Source organism: Pseudophryne corroboree, chromosome 6 (assembly GCF_028390025.1).
Source record: "Pseudophryne corroboree isolate aPseCor3 chromosome 6, aPseCor3.hap2, whole genome shotgun sequence".
In the NCBI taxonomy this organism is placed as follows: Eukaryota; Metazoa; Chordata; class Amphibia; order Anura; family Myobatrachidae; genus Pseudophryne; species Pseudophryne corroboree.
The window spans coordinates 718,025,419-718,048,367 of NC_086449.1; the positions used below are offsets into that span (position 1 = coordinate 718,025,419).

General features: G+C 45.6%; 1 long non-coding RNA gene across 5 annotated transcripts in view; it reads left to right on the plus strand.

Annotated features, from left to right (window-relative positions):
• LOC134933289 (uncharacterized) overlaps positions 1-22,949 on the plus strand; it is a 591,558-nt gene that overhangs the window by 112,369 nt on the left and 456,240 nt on the right. The window contains exon 1 of one of the 5 annotated variants that reach the window (XR_010179666.1): positions 16,225-16,384. The exons of the other annotated variants lie outside the window; for them this stretch is intronic. This is a non-coding gene — a long non-coding RNA (uncharacterized LOC134933289). Of the gene's footprint in view, positions 1-16,224; positions 16,385-22,949 lie in introns of those variants that run through there. 5 annotated transcript variants of the gene reach the window in all.

Here is a 22,949-nt window from a genome sequence, read left to right on the forward strand (position 1 = left end):
GAAGCTTCTTGTGTTAGACGAGGCATTAAGCTAAAACTAGCAAAGTGATACAGATGTTTCATGATGTTAATCAGCATTATTAAAATGTAAATCATCTAAAATAAAAGTGATAGATAATTATATTGCGGAGCTGAAAATAGAAAATCCGGCGTAATGCTGTTTGAATATATGATACACATATTTTGTGTTTAGATAGTCTGATGCTTTGACAGTACATTTTATTATTCTGCGTTGTGGGTACACATTTGAGATCTGCAGCTAGTGTGTGTGTTTTATTATACAGACAGTGCGTGTTAATGAGAACGGAGATAAGCACCTACCTCCAACAGTCCTGATGCTTACCAAATGGCTGCTTTGTCTTGGCGCAGCAGTTGAGCGGCACTGTGATCTAAAGCATGGCCAAGTTTTCTCCCAGCATTCTGCTATGTACTGTACGCGTAATGCAAAAACAATTTTTTAGACAGGATCGACAATTGTTAGATAATTTCCTCTAAAATGAGAATGCTGCCATAATTGTACTGTTCTCTGCGAGTGTGCATTTTCTCTAACGTCCTAGTGGATGCTGGGGACTCCGTAAGGACCATGGGGAATAGACGGGCTCCGCACGAGACATGGGCACTTTAAGAAAGAATTTACATTCTGGTGTGCTCTGGCTCCTCCCTCTAAGTCCCTCCTCCAGACCTCAGTTTGAATCTGTGCCCGGACGAGCTGGGTGCTGTTCAGTGAGCTCTCCTGAGCTTGCTGTAAGAAAGTATTTTGTTAGGTTTTTTATTTTCAGGGAGCTCTGCTGGCAACAGACTCCCTGCATCGTGGGACAGAGGGGAGAGAAGCAGCCCTACTCTCTGAAGATAGGTCCTGCTTCTTAGGCTACTGGACACCATTAGCTCCAGAGGGATCGTACACAGGATCTCACCCTCGTCGTCCAATCCCAGAGCCGCGCCGCCGTCCCCCTCGCAGAGCCGGAAGACAGAAGCCGGGTGAGCATAAGAAGCAAGAAGACTTCGAAATCGGCGGCAGAAGACTCCAGTCTTCACTGAGGTAGCGCACAGCACTGCAGCTGTGCGCCATTGCTCCCACACACACCTCACATACTCCGGTCACTGTAAGGGTGCAGGGCGCAGGGGGAGGCGCCCTGGGCAGCAATTAGGACCTCTTTGGCAAAAGTTAGCATATATACAGATGGGCACTGTATATATGTATGAGCCCCCGCCAAAAATTGTACATTGAAGCGGGACAGAAGCCCGCCGCTGAGGGGGCGGGGCTTTTTCCTCAGCACTCACCAGCGCCATTTTTTCTCCACAGCTCCGCTGAGAGGAAGCTCCCCAGGCTCTCCCCTGCAGATACACGGTAGACAAGGGTGAAAAAGAGAGGGGGGGCACATAATTAGGTGCAAAAATCAATACAAACAGCGGCTACTGGTTTAACATTAAGTTACTGTGTTATTCCTGGGTTATATAGCGCTGGGGAATGTGCTGGCATACTCTCTCTCTGTCTCTCCAAAGGGCCTTGTGGGGGAACTGTCTTCAAAAAGAGCATTCCCTGTGTGTGTGGTGTGTCGGTACGCTTGTGTCGACATGTTTGACGAGGAAGGCTATGTGGAAACACAGCGGGAGCAAATGAATGTGGTGTCTCCGCCGACGGCGCCGACGCCTGATTGGATGGATATGTGGAAGGTTTTAAATGATAATGTTAATTCCTTGCATAAAAGGTTGGATAAAGCTGAAGCCTTAGGACAGTCAGGGTCTCAGCCCGTGCCTGATCCTATGTCGCAGAGGCCGTCAGGGTTTTAGAAGCGCCCACTATCCCAAATTGTTGACACAGATACCGACGTGGATTCTGACTCCAGTGTCGATTACGATGATGCAAAGCTACAGCCAAAATTGGCTAAATCCATCCGTTATATGATTATAGCGATTAAGGATGTGTTGCACATCACAGAGGAAACCCCAGTCCCTGACAAGAGGGTTCACATGTATGGGGAAAAAAGGCAGGTGGTGACCTTTCCCCTTTCACACGAGCTAAATGAGTTATGTGAAAAGGCTTGGGAATCTCCGGATAAAAAACTGCAGATTTCCAAACGGATGCTTATGGCGTATCCTTTCCCGCCAACGGACAGGTTACGCTGGGAATCCTCCCCTAGGGTGGACAAAGCTTTAACACGCTTATTCAAGAGGGTAGCCCTGCCGTCACAGGATACGGCCACCCTCAAAGATGCTGCGGATAGAAAGCAAGAGGGTACCCTGAAGTCCATTAATACACATTCAGGTACCTTACTGAGGCCAGCGATCGCGTCGGCCTGGGTGTGTAGTGCTGTAGCAGCATGGACGGACACCCTGTCTGAGGAACTTGATACCTTAGACAAGGATACTATATTAATGACCCTGGGGCATATAAAAGATGCTGTCCTATATATGAGAGATGCTCAAAGAGACATTAGTCTACTGGGTTCTAGAATAAATGCTATGTCGATTTCTGCCAGAAGGGTCCTGTGGTCTCGACAATGGACAGGTGATGCCGACTCAAAAAGGCACATGGAGGTTTTACCTTACAAGAGTGAGGAATTGTTTGGGGAGGGTCTCTCGGACCTGGTCTCCACAGCTACTGCTGGAAAGTCAAATTTTTTGCCATATGTTTCCTCACAACCTAAGAAAGCACCGTATTACCAAATGCAGTCCTTTCGATCACAAAAAGTCAAGAAAGTCCGAGGTGCGTCCTTTCTGGCCAGAGGCAGGGGCAGAGGAAGGAAGCTGCACAACGCAGCTAGTTCCCAGGAACAGAAGTCCTCCCCGGCTTCCACTAAATCCACCGCATGACGCTGGGGCTCCACAGGCGGAGCTAGGCCTGGTGGGGGCGCGTCTCCGAAATTTCAGCCACAAGTGGGTTCACTCCCGGTTGGATCCCTGGGCAATAGATATTGTGTCTCAGGGATACAGGCTGGAATTCGAAGAGATGCCCCCTCACCGATACCTCAAATCGGCCCTGCCAGCTTCCCCCCTCGAGAGGGAAATTGTGTTAGCTGCAATTCACAAATTGTATCTTCAACAGGTGGTGGTCAAGGTTCCCCTCCTTCAACAAGGAAGGGGTTATTATTCGACCATATTTGTAGTACCGAAACCGGACGGTTCGGTCAGACCCATATTGAATTTAAAATCCCTGAACATATACCTGAAAAGGTTCAAGTTCAAGATGGAATCACTCAGAGCGGTCATCGCAAGCCTGGAAGGGGGGGATTTTATGGTGTCTCTGGACATAAAGGATGCTTACCTTCATGTCCCCATTTATCCACCTCATCAGGCGTACCTCAGATTTGTGGTACAGGATTGTCATTACCAATTTCAGACGTTGCCGTTTGGTCTCTCCACGGCACCGAGAATATTTACCAAGGTAATGGCGGAAATGATGGTACTCCTGCGGAAGCAAGTGGTCACAATTATCCCATACTTGGACGATCTCCTCATAAAAGCGAGGTCAAGAGAGCAGTTGCTGATCAGTGTAGCACGCTCTCTGGAAGTGTTACGCCAACACGGCTGGATTCTAAATATTCCAAAGTCGCAGTTGATTCCTACGACTCGTCTGCCTTTCCTGGGCATGATTCTGGACATAGACCAGAAAAGGGTTTATCTCCCGACAGAGAAGGCTCAGGAACTCATGACACTGGTCAGAAACCTATTAAAACCAAAACAGGTGTCGGTGCATCACTGCACGCGAGTCCTGGGAAAGATGGTGGCATCATACGAAGCCATTCCCTTCGGCAGGTTCCATGCGAGGACCTTTCAATGGGATTTACTGGACAAATGGTCCGGATCACATCTTCAGATGCATCGGTTAATCACCCTATCCCCCAGGACCAGGGTATCTCTCCTGTGGTGGCTGCAGAGTGCTCACCTTCTCGAGGGCCGCAGATTCGGCATTCAGGACTGGGTCCTGGTGACCACGAATGCAAGCCTCCGAGGGTGGGGGGCAGTCACACAGGGAAGAAATTTCCAGGGTCTGTGGTCAAGTCAGGAGACTTGCCTTCACATCAACATCCTGGAACTAAGGGCCATATACAACGCCCTACGTCAAGCAGAGTCTCTGCTTCGTGACCAACCGGTTCTGATTCAGTCAGACAACATCACCGCAGTGGCTCATGTGAACCGCCAAGGCGGCACAAGGAGCAGGGTGGCGATGGTGGAGGCCACCAGAATTCTTCGCTGGGCGGAGAATCACGTAAGCGCACTGTCAGCAGTGTTCATTCCGCGAGTGGACAACTGGGAAGCAGACTTCCTCAGCAGGCACGACCTCCACCCGGGAGAGTGGGGACTTCATCAAGAAGTCTTCACGCAGATTGCAAGTCGGTAGGAACTGCCAGAGGTGGACATGATGGCATCCCGCCTCAACAAAAAGCTACAGAAGTATTGCGCCAGGTCAAGAGACCCTCAGGCGATAGCTGTGGACGCACTGGTGACACCATGGGTGTTCCAGTCGGTCTATTTATTTCCTCCTCTTCCTCTCATACCCAAGGTGCTGAGAATCATAAGAAAAAGAGGAGTGAGAACAATACTCATTGTTCCGGATTGGCCAAGAAGGACTTGGTATCCAGATCTGCAAGAAATGCTCACAGAGGACCCGTGGCCTCTGCCACTAAGACAGGACTTGTTGCTACAGGGGCCCTGTCTGTTCCAAGACTTACCGCGGCTGCGTTTGACGGCATGGCGGTTGAACGCCGGATCCTAGCAGAAAAAGGCATTCCGGATGAGGTCATTCCTACGCTGATAAAGGCTAGGAAGGACGTGACGGCTCAACATTATCACCGTATATGGCGAAAATATGTTGCTTGGTGTGAGGACAGGAATGCCCCTACGGAGGAATTCCAGCTGGGCCGTTTCCTTCACTTCCTATAGTCGGGAGTGACTTTGGGCCTAAAATTGGGGTCCATTAAGGTCCAGATTTCGGCCCTATCCATTTTCTTTCAAAAAGAACTGGCTTCTCTACCTGAAGTTCAGACGTTTGTAAAGGGAGTGCTGCATATTCAGCCCCCTTTTGTGCCTCCAGTGGCACCTTGGGATCTTAACGTGGTCTTGAGTTTCCTTAAGTCACACTACTTTGAACCACTCAAAACGGTGGAATTGAAATATCTCACGTGGAAGGTGGTCATGCTACTAGCCTTGGCTTCGGCTAGGCGTGTGTCAGAATTGGCGGCTTTGTCACATAAAAGCCCCTATCTGGTTTTCCATGCAGATAGTGCAGAATTGCGGACCCACCCACAATTTCTGCCGAAAGTGGTTTCATCCTTTCATATAAACCAACCTATTGTGGTGCCTGTGGCTACTACTGACTTGGAGGATTCCGAGTTACTGGATGTGGTCAGGGCTTTGAAGGTTTATGTGGCCAGAACGGCTAGGGTCAGGAAAACAGAATCTTTGTTTATCCTGTATGCTTCCAACAAGGTTGGGGCGCCTGCTTCAAAGCAAACTATTGCTCGCTGGATCTGTAACACGATTCAGCAGGCTCTTTCTGCGGCTGGATTGCCGCTGCCTAAATCGGTTAAGGCCCATTCCACAAGGAAGGTGGGCTCTTCTTGGGCGGCTGCCCGAGGGGTCTCGGCATTACAGCTTTGCCGAGCGGCTACTTGGTCAGGTTCAAACACTTTTGCAAAGTTCTACAAGTTTGATACCCTGGCTGAGGAGGACCTTGTGTTTGCTCAATCAGTGCTGCAGAGTCATCCGCACTCTCCCGCCCAGTTGGGAGCTTTGGTATAATCCCCATGGTCCTTACGGAGTCCCCAGCATCCACTAGGACGTTAGAGAAAATAAGATTTTACTTACCGGTAAATCTATTTCTCGTAGTCCGTAGTGAATGCTGGGCGGCCGTGCCAAGTGCGGACTTCTTCTGCAATACTTGTATATAGTTATTGCTACAATAAGGGCTATGTTATTGTTGCATCAGGGTTGAACTGATGCTCTGTTGTTGTTCATACTGTTGACTGGGTAAGTTTATCACAAGTTATACGGTGTGGTTGGTGTGGCTGGTATGAATCTTGCCCTGGATTTCCAAAATCCTTTCCTTGTACTGTCAGCTCTTCCGGGCACAGTTTCTCTAACTGAGGTCTGGAGGAGGGACATAGAGGGAGGAGCCAGAGCACACCAGAATGTAAATTCTTTCTTAAAGTGCCCATGTCTCCTGCGGAGCCCGCCTATTCCCCATGGTCCTTACGGAGTCCCCAGCATCCACTACGGACTACGAGAAATAGATTTACCGGTAAGTAAAATCTTATTTTTACACCTGGCATTTTAATGCTGTTATTTGTAACTTTGCAGTGTATTATATGTTTGGGGTTCCACTCTCAATCCATACTTGTTGCCAGGGAAATGCTGGAGGGGAGTCCCTGGCTGGAGATGTGGACCACCCGGTGTTCAATGTCTCAGTTCTCAGCTTGTACACTAGGGAGGAGCAGTGAGTCAGGCGCCTCTTGAACATTCCAGGAGAGCAGACAAGTATGTATCAAAACCAGTAAGGGGGAAATTCAGTTACATCATGCTGGATACACACTGGCCGATATATCGGCTGTTCTATCAAACAACCGATATATTGCTGGTCCGTCGGCCAGTATGTACCAACGATATGTCTGTATGCCGTCGTTCACAGACATACCGCGTCGGCCCTGCAGCACACACGATGACCAATATATCTACAGATATATTGGTGCATCGTTGCTGACCGCCCGTACACATGCTGCGGCAAACGGTGGTGATTGACGGTTGAATTGGGTGGGCACATGTAAATGTCCGCCCAGTTCGTGACGTGAGTCACGACGGAACGGGCAGTGTGTATGCACAACACACTGCCCAATCGAGCTATGGATATATCTATCAGTGTGTACCCAGCATAAGACTCTGTAATTTATTGAGGGTGAAAAAATGTGGTAGCCTCTGGCTTTAACACCCAGGGTTATTCGGTTAGAGTCCTTTTTTCTTGCTCGATAAATTACCCTGTTATTGGGTGATAACATAGAGTCCTGGTTAAGTTCCCGGACCTATGTGTTAAGGGATGTGTTAAGTGAGGCACCTGATAACAGGCGATTTATTGGGGATTATTTCGGGTCGGCTCAGACCCAGAAAGAAATCCACATTAACTAACTGAATAGCCCCGGGGGATCAATTAGCCTGCAGTAAATTACCACGGCTAATTGAATTCCCCCGAGTGTTAAATACCTTTAGATGTGTTAGAGGTTTCTTCCTGATCAGGGCCGTTTACCCATTGATGAGATTTACCCATCAACCAGTTTTGGCGAGTTGTATGGCATGGACAACACAAGGCACAAATTCCCTACACTGCTCCTTGCGGTTGCAGCCAAAAATGACTGTATTCATTATATGGAGCACTCCCATATAGACATATTAGATTTGTGATATGGTTAATTTGGGGTCCGGTCTCTAGGTCGACAGTAATTAGGTCGACCACTATTGGTTGACAGTAACTAGGTCGACAGGGTCTCTAGGTCGACATGTTCTAGGTCGACAGGTCAAAGGGTCGACATGAGTTTTTCACAGATTTTTTCTTTTTTTAAAACTTTTTCATACTTTCAACGATCCACGTGGACTACAATTGGGAATAGTAACCTGTACCGAGCGCAGCGGTAGCAGAGCGAGGCATGGCGTTGTGAAGCGAGCCATGCGAGGGGACACAGTGCACTAATTGGGGTTCCCGGTCACTGTACGGAGAAAACGACACCAAAAAAGACATTAAAAACTCATGTCGACCTTTTGACCTGTCGACGTAGACCATACCACACACGGTTAATGTCTGGTTTCATGTGTAATACAAAAAAAAAAAAAAGCAAAAATGAGAAACTGTCGTATTAAATTACAATTTTCCTTTGAACTTTTAATTTTTTTATCTTTTCTTTATTTATTTTTTGTGGGGGGGCGGGGTGTTAGAAACTCGGTACCACTGTGTAATAAGCTGTCAAAATATTTATTTTGTTTAAATAACGTTATTTCAGTGCCAGTGGTTTTCATATCCAGATTACATTGCTTGTGCCCTATAAATAAACACTAACATATTTGCTTATAATTTTATAACGGATTTGGCAGGCAGCACAAGGAATCAGCTGCCAGTTCATACTTCATGTGAGAGATTTATTTTTACAAGACATCTGACCCTTTCTTGGGTATAACAAGCAACCTTGAATTTCAGATCATGAGGACAATTGAATTAACTCTCTCCATTCGTACTGCCTTGGTCATTATTCTGAAAAAAATATGTCTGTAATTTTATCATTGTAATTAAAATAAAAAAATAAATAAATAAATATATAATGTTTGCATTGCTGTCTAGATTCACATAATAATGATAATTTATAATATAATAATAATAATAATAATAATAATAATAACAACAACCAACAACTAGCCCAAAACCTAACTGGCCTTTATTTGTGGGCACAAGATTGTCTAATTCTAATGTTGCGATCTGGTCTGGTGACTGGGCTGTTTCCTAATAGTGTGGCCACTCTTACTTACCACTCACCAAATCCTAGCAAATCTACATACCACTCACCAAATCCTAGCATATCTACATACCACTCACCAAATCCTAGCAAATCTAAATACCACTCACCAAATCTGAGCAAATCTACATATCACTCACCAAATCTGAGCAAATCTACATACTGTATCACTCACCAAATCCTAGCAAATCTACATACCACTCACCAAATCCTAGCAAATCTACATACCATTCACCAAATCCTAGCAACCACATGCCAATCAATTATGATCCGCCCACAATACACCATTGATGGTTTCAACAATCGATTGACATCACTATGTGTGCTGCTTAGCCCTGCCCCTGTCCTGATTGGTCAGACACATTCCTGTGTTGCACAGAGTGGCCAATCAGGGGAAGGGAGTGAGGCTAAGTGGGGAGGAGGGCAGAGTGAAGAGACATGCAACAACAAAAAACACATTGCTGCATCTGTGCCATCAATAGAGAAGAAAAACTGTACCTCCATGGCAAAGCCACTGGTGGAAGACCAATGGTTGGTAGCCAGGGATGGACTATGGCCATTCCTACCACAAACTGGGAGGCCCCACCCCTTTTGCACAGGAAATATGGATTTTCTTAACAAGTTATTTTTTTTTTTACATTTTATGATGTGGGCTGTGAATATTGCTCATCAAGGTTAGAGTTGGACGTATGTCCATGTATACTACATAGAAATACAATTTACATAAAATTGGTCACAGTGTACATGGCCTGATTCCGATTTGTACGTAATGCCAGTTTTTACATAACTGATAGATTATGGGACGTCCGCTTATGCCAGACTGGGCACACGCCAAGGCACTCCGTGAGGATTTATTCTCAGAGTGATTGATTGGAAGGGACTGTGTAGGGGAGGTAACAGGGAGTGGCAGCAAAAACGCAGACATGTCACAACCATTTTCTGGGCATGTCTCCGCAAGACCATAGATTTACATTGGGGGTCGATGTTAGTCGGATATGCGCTGATGCTGCAAATGGTTATGTTTTGAATAAGCGCTGTGGGAAAAACCTCTTTTTTATACTTATTTAATTTCCTGTAGGGGATTACAGGTATTTGTATCCCATTCAGCAGCATGTCAAAATAGAGGGAGAAGCGCAAGTTTCCTATACTTCTACTTTATATAGAAGCTTATGGGCCACTTTAACTTGCAGTGAAGCATGTGGCGGCCACACCTGCAGTATGCGCAGAGGACACACACCTGGAAGCAGAGTATCACTCTGGTTCCAGCCCATCTCCCGGCAAGAGTTTGTTACTTATTGTGAAAATAATGTGTATTGGCCCTCAATCCGAGTTGATCGCTCGCTAGCTGCTTTTAGCAGCAGTGCAAACGCTAAGCCGTCGCCCTCTGGGAGTGTATCTTAGCTTAGCAGAAGTGCGAACGAAAGGATCGCAGAATGGCACCAAAATTTTGTCATGCAGTTTCTGAGTAGCTGCAGACCTACTCCTACCTTGTGATCACTTCAGGCTATTTAGTTCCTGTTTTGACGTCACAAACACGCCCTGCGTTCGGCCAGCCACTCCCCCGTTTCCCCAGGCACGCCTGCGTTTGTATCTGACACGCCTGCATTTTTCAGCACACTCCTTGAAAACGGCCAGTTACCTCCCAGAAACGCCCCATTCCTGTCAATCACTCAGCGGTCAACAGTGCGACTGAAAAGCGTCGCTAGACCTTGTGTGAAGCTACATTGGCTTTTGTGAAAGTACGTCGCGCGTGTGCACTGCGCACCATACGCATGCGCAGAAGTGCCGATTTTTTGCATGATCGCCGCGCTACGAACAACGTCAGCTAGCGATCAACTCGGAATGAGGGCCATTATCCGCATTAAAAATGTGGATTGAGATAGATGGGGCCCTTTAAACCCTTTACTAATAGAGTTTAAGTAGACTTTTACATTAACGACTTCATCATCCTTAAAAGTAATAATATATTCTCTAATAAACTGCAAAAAATCTATTATTATTATTAGTATTATTATCATCCTTTATTTATATGGCACCACAATAGATCCGCAGCACCCAATTACAGAGTACATAAATGAATAAGCAAAACAGGATACCAGTGACTCACAGTTGAAGACAATGTAGGACTAGTAAATGGTACATAAACATACAGCTGTGTCCTCATATATCTTGCATCAATACGCCAGGTAGTGGGAGATGCCTGGTGTGAGTGAACTGACAGGTCCCGTGCAGTTCCGTTAGCGTTGGTCGTCTTTTTCTTTTTTGCTGAAAATATGTCTTATTCGCATCGCTAACAGTAACGATGCATTTCGTATGCAGATACAGCCGCGGTCGCTCACAGAATATAGGCATGTCGCATATCATTTTAATCAGCTTAAGCTGCATGTGCGTCCTTGTTGCATCATTTTGCGAATAAGACGCATTTTAAATGAAAAAGTCGCACTTAAAGATGCTCGGCGCTACCGAGTCACTCTGCGGCATGGTCTAACTAGAATGGCTGTTTAATATGCAGGGAGGCTAGTGGACACATCTGTAGCTGCATCAGCAGACGCCACTGAAATAAGTATCAGGGATTTGGTGCCATCAAAGTTGGTTTAAGTGGGAGAAGGAGAAGCACATGAGGGAAGATAGATCTATCTATCTATCTATCTATCTATCTATCTATCTATCTATCTATCTATCTATCTTTCTATCTTTCTATCTCTATTGATCTATCAGTAATTAATTCATAATCTTTATATAAATAATATGTGTTAATTATCATACAATGTAATTATCAATATTAATTAGGATGTTTTGAGTATTATAAGTAATGCCGTAGTGTTTCCTCCCAGTGACGTAATTTCAATTTTCAGAAGACAGAGCTGGTTTTATGGTGCTCCTATCTCTGTATTGGCAGCGGGCTTCCCTATTAGAGGGCAGTAACGGAGGAGAGAGGTACGCTGCAGGAGGCACAGTCATACATAGCGGTGCTGTATTCATTCCAGTCATTGAGGAGTGTCATTACTGGAAACATTTACGTACATTCAGGGGTATATTCAATTGAAGTCGGATCCATTCTGACATTCATTTGTCGGAATTAATCCGACCTGGGCTATTCAATGACATCTCAATTCGACTTTTAAAAAAGTCAAATTATTTACGACCAGGACCCCCCAATTTCATTTACAGATGATTAATTTCTTGCCATATATAACCTAGGGGAGTACATGATATTCCATCCTGGGAGGGGGTGGAAGTGGTTGTGGTTGTGGGCATGGATCCGGGCCCACTTTGCCTGTCTTCAATACTTGTAAGGACCTCTTTTTTTTTGACCCATGTGTGCACGTTGGTTACCATTTGGGTCGCAATGTCGCCTTCCCTTTCTTTTTGTAGACGGGCATTTGTGTTATAATCAGTACTGATTGTATGCATTGATGTATTTTGCTGTGACTCTTTGTTATGCTTCAATTGAAATAAAAAATAAAAATAAATAAAAAAAAGTCGAATTGAGATGCAGAAGGGGAGACGGGAGAGAGCCGCGGGCAGACGGGGGAAAGCAGCGCTCTGCTGTAGCGCTGCTCTCCCCCGTCTGCCTGCGGCTCTCCCCCGTCTGCCCCCCAGTCTCTCTGCCTCTCCCTGTCCCTCCTCTCTGTCCCTGCATCACAGCCGCCGCTCACGGCAGCGTCCACCCGGCTCCAGCAAGCGAGGTCTCGCTTGCTGGAGCCGGGTGGACGCTGCTGTGAGCGGCGGCTGTGACATCCTCCAGCGCTGCTCACCCCGTCCCCGCCTCGGCTCCTCCCGTCTCCGGCGCTGCTCTCCCCATCTCACTTTGACTTTTTTTAAAGCCGAACTGAGATGGTCGAAAAGGGGGCCAAAACCGACCGTTTTCGGCACAAGCACGCGGATCGGCAACTATTCCGCCGATCCACGTGCTTTTCGACAAGTCGAATTCATCTACTTGTCGAAAAATTTGGGTTTATATTGAATAGGTCAGAACCCCTTCCGACCTAAAAAAGTCGAAAACTGCCGTCTTTTTGACAGACGGCAGCTTTCAACTTCAATTGAATATACCCCTTAAGCTGATGTGCAGTCAGTCAAGAAGGCATTATTTTCACCCTTCCACATGTGTCCCCATCCTACTTGTATGTGTACCTGACTTATTTACTAATGTGAAAAAGGAGAGTGAAGAATTAGAACAAAGTGGATTAATGTAGTAATCCCGCAAGTTTCAGCTGAATGTAACCTTGTCCGTGAGAAGTGAATCCAATGTACCAGGCATGAAATATTTATTTATTACATTTCATGTACTAACAAAAGGAAGTTACAGTAAATAATTGATGGACTACATGTTGTTACTAGACTCTGATTCATAGCTGCCTTTATCTTATATCATGTGCTGTCTGAAAAGAAATCCCTGTTACTCTATGGAGAAAGCAGGTTTTCTACAGGGCTAAAGTTAGGGGTGCACAGTAGAGGAGAGACATCCATTGTAATTACACTGCGTTATAGAGTCTGTTCTTGTACGTTTCTATGCAGGACACTTGTTTCCTTTATAACGTGAAAGGTGTTCCTAGCAAATTTTTGCAGCCTGTCCAAACGTCCAGTGCAATTGCCCTCATAGGGCCTAATTCAGACCCGATCGCTGCTGTGCATTTTCGCACAGCGGGCGACCGGGTCTGAACTGCACATGCGTACACACCGCAATGCAAAGGCGCACCGGTCCGCAGCGCCGGGGTGCACCGGGCAGAGACGGAATGGTGCGAACAAAGCGATCGCCCGGGCGATCACAAGGTGACTGACAGGAAGTTTGTGGGTGGCAACTGACCGTTTTAAAGGAGTGTCCGGAAAAACGCAGGCGGATCCAGGCGTTTGGAAGGAGGGTTTCTGACGTCAGTTCCGGCCCCGATCATCTCAGCGGCTGAGTAAGTCCTTGGATGTGCAGAGAGTCAGAGACTGCACAAACTTTTGTTTGTGCAGCTCTCCTGAACATGCGATCGCACCCCTGCACAGCGATTTCCCCCTCCCCTGTAGGCGGCGACTACCTGATCGTAGGGATGCAAAATACGCACCCTGGCGATCAGGTCTGAATTAGGCCCATAGTCTTCACTACCAAATTACCAATGCAAACCATTTACAGCATGTATGTATGGGCATAGAAATAAGTCGCCATCTGCTGAATGCACTTTAAAGCTGCACTACCTTGGAAGTGTCAGAATAATTCATGTACGCTCCTTGAAATTGGATGCATAGGTTTTGGGGTTTCAGGGTAATCAATCAGAATCTGTTAATGCTTAATACTTTCAGTGACTTTCTTACAAGATGGCCGGTGATTTAAACTTACAATGATACCGGAAACGTAATACACCAAAGCCTATGTTGGAGGAGAGAATCATACCTCCCAAGTGTCACGACTTGGGGTAGATGTATTAAATGTCGTTATAGGAGAGAAGTGGTATCAACGCACGTTATGCGTGCTGATACGGCTTCTCCCCCATGTGTGACTGAGAAGTGCGTTCAGTGCTCTACAAGCTAGCAAGCCGATATGCAAGGCAATGTATGAACGGTCAGTGGCACTGGCTGTTCCGACACCTGCAGCTATCAATTTTCGACACCTGCAGCTGACGTTGCCCCATCATCACATCAGGGACAGTGCTGTCCTTTATTGTGGCCACTGCTAGCTTCGGGCTGCCCATGAGAGCTTGCGATAATAGCGAGATCTTGCGCATGCCCTGGGAGCTGGCCGGGGGAGAGACACAGCGCATCAGCACTAGCAGAGATCACAGGAGAAAACTCCCCCACTTTGGCATCCGCGATGTTTATACATCTTGTCGCTACTGCTTCCCGCGATGCGCTATACCCACATGATACCGCGGGTATAATACATCTTGCTGCATGTCTTTTCCACAAAGTTGCCCATAGCAAACAATCTGCTCTACCTATCATTTTATAGATTGTACTTGATCAATGCTTTTTAGAAGGTTGGATACATTTCCTCCTATGTCCTGTTCTCTGTTGCTCTGCATAGGAGTGTGGTGGTGAGTGGGTATTTGGAGGAGAGGTCATCCTGATTCATGGGTCAGAAATGCTAGGAGTTATGGATTATGCAAAGCAAGGAAGCTCCCTCTGTTTTATTCGGAAAATAATATATATACCAGCGATGGCTGTAAAAAAAACACATTAAAAAAAACAACACATAAATGGTAGACGGTATGTTTCATGAATAATAATCACATAGAAATGAAAAATAATAAAACTATATATAAAACATTTGTATAAGAAATTTGAATCTATATATTGCCACCTGTATAATATATACGTAATCCACAATTGTTCACTTGTGTACTCCTATTAAAGATTCTGCAAACTTGGCTAGGACACTCTCCAATAGATGCTCCTGATGAAGCTTGATGCTCTTTAACCAGTGAAATTCGTTGAGCCTTTTCTACTCCCCATTAACCGCTTGGACTCCTGCCTTCTACCTTGGTACAGTTTGGACTTCTACTCCAGTTTGGACTTTGCACTGCAGCACTTTATGACCCGATAATCTCTCCAGCAACAAATGGATTACTCCTAAAGCTGTGACGTCGTCAAGGGATTGCTGCTACAGATGGACTGTGACTAGGCCGGGCACGCCTGGACGCGTCTTTAGAAAGTGAAATACCACTTGTTACATCTTTAGATGCAACCATCGAAACGCGCACCAGACCCAAGTTAGCGGCAGAGTCTCTATTAGAGTGTGGCCTCCCATGTGAGCAATTAAGCGACTGTGTTCGCACCCAGTTCAGGGACACGCCTGCGACACTCCCATAACACTGATGGACCATTTTTGTGTGTCTGAATAGCCACCACATACTTTGGATACTGTTCGTCTCATTCAAAACTGCGCCTAAACGCCAGGGGACATATGCGCTGTGCAATTTTAGAAAATGAAAGAAATGAAAACTAAAACTACCTAAATGGACACTGGAGCCAAATCCAGTGTGACCAACTCCCTTAGGCACATTTTTCTAACTGCGGATGATGGGTAGTTAGGGGGAGGAGCATCATACTTTACATTCTAATAAGTGCCAGCTCCCACTAGCCACGCCTCAATACCCCAGTGTAATCTGCCAGTGTCCCCTGTGGACTCAGAGAAAAGGATTTATCGGTAGGTACCAAAAACCTCTTTTTGCAACTTAGACATGTGCAGGTGATAAACACCGACCATTTTGGCATTGGGTGCTACCTAGAACCAGCCCCCAAGTATGAATGCTTCTTGGTAGTGCAGGCAACATTTAAATTGATGCAAAGTGAACATTTGTCAGGTGTGCAAGTTCTTTTGCTTTATAATATTTTGTGACTATCAGCATCAAAGTGGTTTAAATGGGCTTTAGAACGGACGATAAATGCTTTAAAATAACGTTAAGGCCTTAACATCAATTTTAGCTTTAATGTTGCAATATGCCATCTAAGCTCTTCCATCCTCAACGCTAGAGTTCATAAAAAGCATACGGCCGTAATGAGAAGATGTTACGTGTCTGCGGTCATCTTTGACCTATCTTCTAGGCTGGCGTCCGTGGATAGCGCATTACAAAAACACAGCTTGCATTTAATGAACAACATTGATAATGTTGATAATAATATCTGGACAGCAGTGAAATCACATGTGGCCCTGAAAATCGATGGTGAAAGCTCATAAAGGGTCTCGGGAAGACAGAGTCCGGCTTCTTTGGTGGCGGGGGTGGGGAAGGGGGGGAATCTAATAAATGACCTTTGCCGGAAAGGTCACATATTAGATCCCCGTATGTGTCAGACAAGCAAGAGGCTGGTACAGACTGACAGCTCAGAAGCTCATTTGAGTGAATTATTTGTGTTGATTGGTGAACTTGGAGCAGATTTATTACTGTCTCTCAGAGGATGCTGATCTTCAAGGTAAAAAGAAATTCATTTTCTACTGGGGTTCTTTTTCCATTGACCTGTTCTAAGCAATGTCTGAGCATTTCTGTAAGAGGATAAAAATATTTCAGTTCAAAGTAATATTATCTGTAGGCATTATATGACAGAAGTGAGGGTAATAACCCATAGCTGGATATTTTGTTTAAGCTTGTTATAATAGGTTGTTGTTTAGCACATATAATTAACAGATATATAAAAGAGAAATTATACTTAAATGTTACTAATTTTAATAAATTGAGTTTGACACCACAATCCTCCTGCTCCTGTCTGACCCTGTTCAAATGCACCTCAGAACCAATATTGTCTAAGATGATTTGTCTAAAAACTTATGGAATAAAAAGCACATACTGTATTTAACCTTTTTATGACACATAGGGGGGTATTCAATTAGCTCCGGTAATCTCGGAGCTGTTGAATTCGCCCCACCTACCTATTCAATTGCGAGATGTTTTCCCTCGTTTTTAAGGCTTTTTCGCCAATGCATTTTCACCCCCAAAAAAAAGTTGAAAAGGCATTGGCGAAAAAGCCTTAAATTCGGCTACAACGGCCTGCATTTTCTCCGGTGCAGGTGAGAAAACACGTGAATTCGCCGATCCACATGTTTTTCGCTCCTGCTGAGTTTTTTACCTAGGCGATAAAACAGCCCTACTGTTGAATAGGGCGAATCCCCATTCACCCTAAAAATAGCCTAGGCGAAAAAAACCGACCTAATTGAATACCCCCCAAATTAGATTACATTTTGACTGTAGATAAGAACCACTTGGCCCATCTAGTCTGCCCTAATTACATGTACACGCATATACTAGAGTTAATATTTGTCGTAACCTACCAGTATATTTTTGGATTGTGGGATGAAACCGGAGTACACGGAGAAAACTCATGCAAGCACGGGGAGAATATACAAACTCCACACAGTTAGGGCCACGGTGGGAATCAAACCCATGACCACAGTGCTGTGAGGCAGTAATGCTAACTATTACACCATACGTACTGCCCTGCATAGCTCCCAACTTTCCCATTTTAGGCATAGCAGTCCCAACCCTGGGGGTGATTCAGACCTGATCCTAGATGTGCTAAATTTAGCACATCTATGATCAGCTTCCCTGACATGCGGGGGAACATCCAGCACAGGGCTAGTCTACCCCGCATGTCAGGGCCGACCCCGTCGTACAAGTGCAAAAACATTGCACAGCGGCGGTGCTTTTGTACTGTAGGACTAGCTCCATACCAGTGCAGCTCCTGCACGCTGGCAGGGAGCTACTCGTCGCTGCCTGGATTGCAGCGGCTGCGTGTGATATTACGCAGCTGCCGCACCCCAACGGTCCGGGCACGCCTGTTTTGGCCGGACCGCTCCCCCGTCTGGCCGCCGGCCTGCCCCCTCCCGCCCAGTGACCACCTCTGCCTGTCAATCAGGCAGAGGCGATCGCAGGGCTAAGACAGCCGTCGGCTGTCTGCCATGCACCGGCGCACTGTGGCACCGGTGAATGTGCACTTCAGACCTGATCGCTACTGTGCGAACACGCACAGCAGCGATCAGGTCTGAATTAGCCCCCCTGTCCTACTGTCCCAACCAGTGTTGTTCCGTGGAACGGAATCCTGGGAGGTGTGTAGACGGGCCGTGGACTGCTGCTGGACACACCAGGGGCAGTTGTGCGTGGCAGTAATTTGTTATTTTGATGGGTGGTAAGGGAGTTAAAGATAAGCCTTGTGTTATAGAGGTAGTAGCAGGCACACCTAGTGAAGCATAATCCACTCCGCAATATGAAATGGACATGCCCTCGGTGTGACATGTCCACAGTCTCATCTCCTCTGTATGTGTTCTGGAGAGCTGTGAAGTAGTCTGTGTGACAATGTTTCATTTCATCTCAACTTATATATTGTATATTACAAAAATGAAAACAATATTTTTGTTTCAGTTTAAATTGCCCTCAAAAGTTTCAGCAACCAGCTAAAGGTTGGTTTTTTTTTTTTTTTTACATTATTTACTGTGCAGGCAGCCATCTTGTGGACTATTAGAATATTTATGAGAATGTAGGTAACTAATTGCTTCACAACCATTGCCTCATTAGTAATGTCAGGAAATGCCTCGGTGGTGTCACCAGTTTTTTAGTGACTAGACAGGTATTATTTTTATAAATATAGGTTCCGTCCACAAGATGGCCTCCTCTGCTGTGGCCCTTTCACCTAAAGTAGTCAACTTACTTGTATGTGGAGAAAGTATTCAACTTTCTATTTCTTAGAGAAATGAGCAAAGGTGGAGGAGTTGCCCATACCTTCCAGTCAGATTCTAGCTATCATTTTATAGACTGTAGTTAATAAATGATAGCTAGAAGCTAATTGGTTGCTGTGGGCAACAGCTCCACTGGCTGACTTTACCACTCTATTTACTTATGAATAGACCAGTACATATGAAGGGCACAGCATTTTTGTGAATGCCAATATAACTATTTCAAGAAGACGCTTGCAGAATATTTAAGTATAAATGTTTTTTTAAGGGCAAGAACTTCCCTTAATTTTGCTGTAAATACTGACATAATTATATTATTTCAAGTGGGTGATAATTATTTGATTTAAAAGGTAACAATCAGTCACCCAGTTCAGACCATTAAACATATTGCATCATTAGATCAATGCGGTCTGCATCTTAAAATAGGATATTCTCATTAGCATTGTCAGCGCTGAATTCATGTATGAAATTTCAGTCATTTATAACCTTTTCCTTATATCTTTCCGATTAATTATATTATCAATGCAACGCCTTGGAAGTGGTAAAAAGATGACATTAAATCATATTGTCAGGTTATCAATAAGGCAAAGCGGATGAGATAAAAGATGGTGAGCGTTATACGATGGGTTAAATGGCATCTTTAGCCTTTACTCATTAGATCTGTCAGTATTTGCTTATTAAATGTATGTCATTTATTACCTTTTTGGTGAATGAATTATTTTGTCAATTTCTGCAATAAAAATGATGGAAGATCAGATTAAATTCCGTCCCCGGTTTATCCGTAAGAGGAGGCCGAGTGCTTATTGAAGCAGCTGTTATTACCAATCCTAATCACATCTTTCACTGCAGAACCCTCCTCTAGTTCTCTACTTTGGAGAAATATTGGTGTGAAATAATTTTTATCTGACCTTTAAAAAATGTCCTCCGTCATGGTGTTTGGATGGCGGATTGCAAGAAGTGCTGGATTTTTGCACACCCCCACTGGTCTTGGCTTTTCCAAGTAAGAAAGTAGTTAATTGACTTTCAATAACTTCTTACTTCCATTATATTAACCAAAGGTCACACAACACATACCAAAGTAGGTAAGTCAACTCGCTGCTCATTATACCAGGCTGCTTTCTCCCTTTGGCTTGTGAAACCAGTATAGCCAAAATAAAAATAATAATAATGATAATAATAATTAATGGCATTATAATAATAATAATAATAATAATTATTATAATAGCCATCTTATTACATCACTCCCAACTGTCCTGCTTTTGACTGTGACTTCAAAACTTCGGCACTGCAGCGTGCTGCCCCGTGTCCTGTCCAGCCGACTCTTCACGAGGCATTACTGGGAGGAGGCGGGGATGTCCCAGCAGGCTCAGCATGGCCACGCCTCCTCCCAGTAATGCATCTGAGAGGAGGACACGGGGCAGCACACTGTGGCGACGAAGTTTTGAACCAGATTCTCTGCGGTGATCTGGGGGGGTAAGTGCTCCCCACGTGGGGTGGGGGTGGATAATCGTGGGGGGAGAGGACCAAAATGTATTTTTATATATGCCCCCTCCAACAACAACACGTTCTGGTGCCCCTGGTGCTTGGGGATGCTTACCTAGTAATAAATATTTGGAACATATCCTATAAGCTGGCGAGCAGGGCCTTCCTACCTCTAGGTCTGTCTGTTATTACCCAGTTTTGTTCTATTACTGTTGTTCTAATTGTAAAGCGCAACGGAATATGTTGCGCTATATAAGAAACTGTTATTAAATAATAATATTGTCTCATCATTTGTCTGTGTATATTTCAGTGAGAGCTGTCATTTTTTGCCTCCTAAGAGGTCATCTTAATAATTGTACAGAACTATAGCAAAATAACCTTTATAATGATGTTGCAGAATGATTTCTGTAGTCAGTTTGAAAAAATGTATCTAAATGCAATATACAGACATACGCATCCTCATATAACTATCCTTTTTTGCGCCATGCGGTGCAATTTCCCTTCTGTGCACTCTTTTCTCACTTGTTGCTATTGCATCTTAGTTCGCATATAGGCTCTCATTCCGAGTTGATCGCTAGCTGCTGTTGATCGCTGCATAGCGATCAGTGAAAAAAAGGCTAATCTGCGCATGCACCGCAATGCGCATGCGCGTCTTATGGGTACGAAGTCCTTTATGGTTTTGCACTAGTTCTAGCGACGATTCCAATTGCACAGCCTAACGCAAGGAGATTGACAGGAAGAGGGCGTTTCTGGGTGTCAACTGACCGTTTTCTGGGAGTGTTTGGAAATACGCAGGCGTGGCCGGGCGTTTGCTGGGCGGGTATCTGACGTCATTACCGTGTCATTCGTCGCAGCAATCATCGCACAGAATAAGTAACTACAGGGCCGGTCTTGTTCTGCACAAAATGTGTTTGCTGCCGCGCGACTGCACAGGCGTTCGCACTTCTGCAAAGCGAAAATACACTCCCCCGTGGGCGGCGACTATGTGTTTGCATGGCTGCTAAAAGTAGCTAGCGAGCGATCAACTCAGAATGAGGGTCATAGGGCTTAATTCCGATTTGTATGCAATGCTGATGTTCACTCAACTGGACGATTACCAGTAGGTTGTGTATGTGCTGCAATCGCACTGCGCACCTGACAAGGTACTTTTGCGATTCCGTTTGCAGGGAGAATTTTAATGCAGAGTGATTGACAGAAAGAGACCGTTTGGGGGAGGTAACAGGGAGCGGCAGCAAAAACGCAGACATGTCATGGCCGTTTTCAGGTTATGCATTCAGCTGCGACCGTGTACGTAGAGAAACATCGGGAGCCAATGTTCCTCGTTACTATGTCGATTCTGCGTTTGTGTACACAGTAGCTAAGGGGTTTGTGAATTCCGCGGTAGATGTCTCTAGTCTTCTCTGGGTGGATGCCTCACTTGCGATGATTAGTCTGTAAGCCAAAAAATCACAGTGCATACAAATCTGAATTAGGCCCATAGTACGCTAACCAGGGCTGCCATCAGAAATTATGGGGCCGGGGACTGACAAAGTAGATAGGGTCCCTGCATCCCAAAAGAAAGATTCTGCCGCACTGCTCCATCCCTATGTGATGTCATACATTGTGATATTACATATAGGTGGAGTGTTGCGGACCTACAGGAATGGTTTACAGAGAGCCGATGCACAGATAAGGTTTGTTTTAAGAGGTCCTCTTTGTACATCAACCTGCTGCTGATTCACAGACTGGTGCAGCTCTACAGATATTGGTGGTAGGACCCAGAGGTGGCCCCCTCTCTGTAAGGGCCCAGGACACCAGTCCCCACTGCCCCAACCCCCCTTCCCCCCCCTCCCCCCTGATGGCTGCCCTGGCGCTAACGGCCTGATTCAGAGATGGACGCAGTTAACACAGCCGCTGCGTCTTTGTAATCAACAGCTCTGCTTAAATATGTATAAGCCACAGGGGGGTATCTCCAGCTAAAAGACGCCCTCTGCGGGCTTCTGTGATTCGCTGCTGAGTCGGAGGACGCACCATGTATCATCTGAGTGACCATCAGACTTCTGAGTAACCTTCAGGTCACTCAGGATGTCCGGTTAAAGCGTGCTGCAGAGGCCAGTAATTATGTGTCGGCAGATGCACACCCTGGCCTTGGCAAACCTGCAAAATAGGGCTGACATGCCCCTGTATTGTAGAACACTCCCCTTCGCCGCCCACCAAACGGGCTCAGCTTGTCAATGAGGATGCAGTGTCAAGATCTGCACATGCGCAGATCTCAAACCATCAGAGATTTGCATTAACATCGAGTTAATGTACATCTCTGAATCAGGCCCCAGGTACATAGTATTAGGTTTCTTGCAAAGGAATTAGAAAAAGTCTCAGCTAAAACATAACGATGCATGACGTGGGACACTCATAGCATACCTTTCTTTTTCCTTTTTACAAGAGTGCATACTTTTTCCTCTATTTTGCATATCAGTTTGCTTGTAGTTCACAATCGATGCTTTGATACTTTACATTGATGGCAGTAAACCATTAATGGTTTAAGCCATCGATGGTCATCACTACTGTAAGAGGTGCGGCTGCGTGTGGTGGTGCCTGCTGCCGTGCAGGTGTAGATTCGGTACTCACCAGGCGCCGCTCTCTCTCACCTTCAGGTAGCGGAACCTTCAACGGACCTGGCAATCTTCAATCGGATCCGAACACGGCGATTCCCTCTCGGAGCTGACCGACGACCGAGCTGAGGAGAGAATAGTTTACCTTAAAGGGGGTATCGACCCTTCTTCCACTGGAAAAGGGGATACCCCAGGGGTGACCGCGACCTTCACCGGTTGGGTGAAAGGTCATCACTGGCAC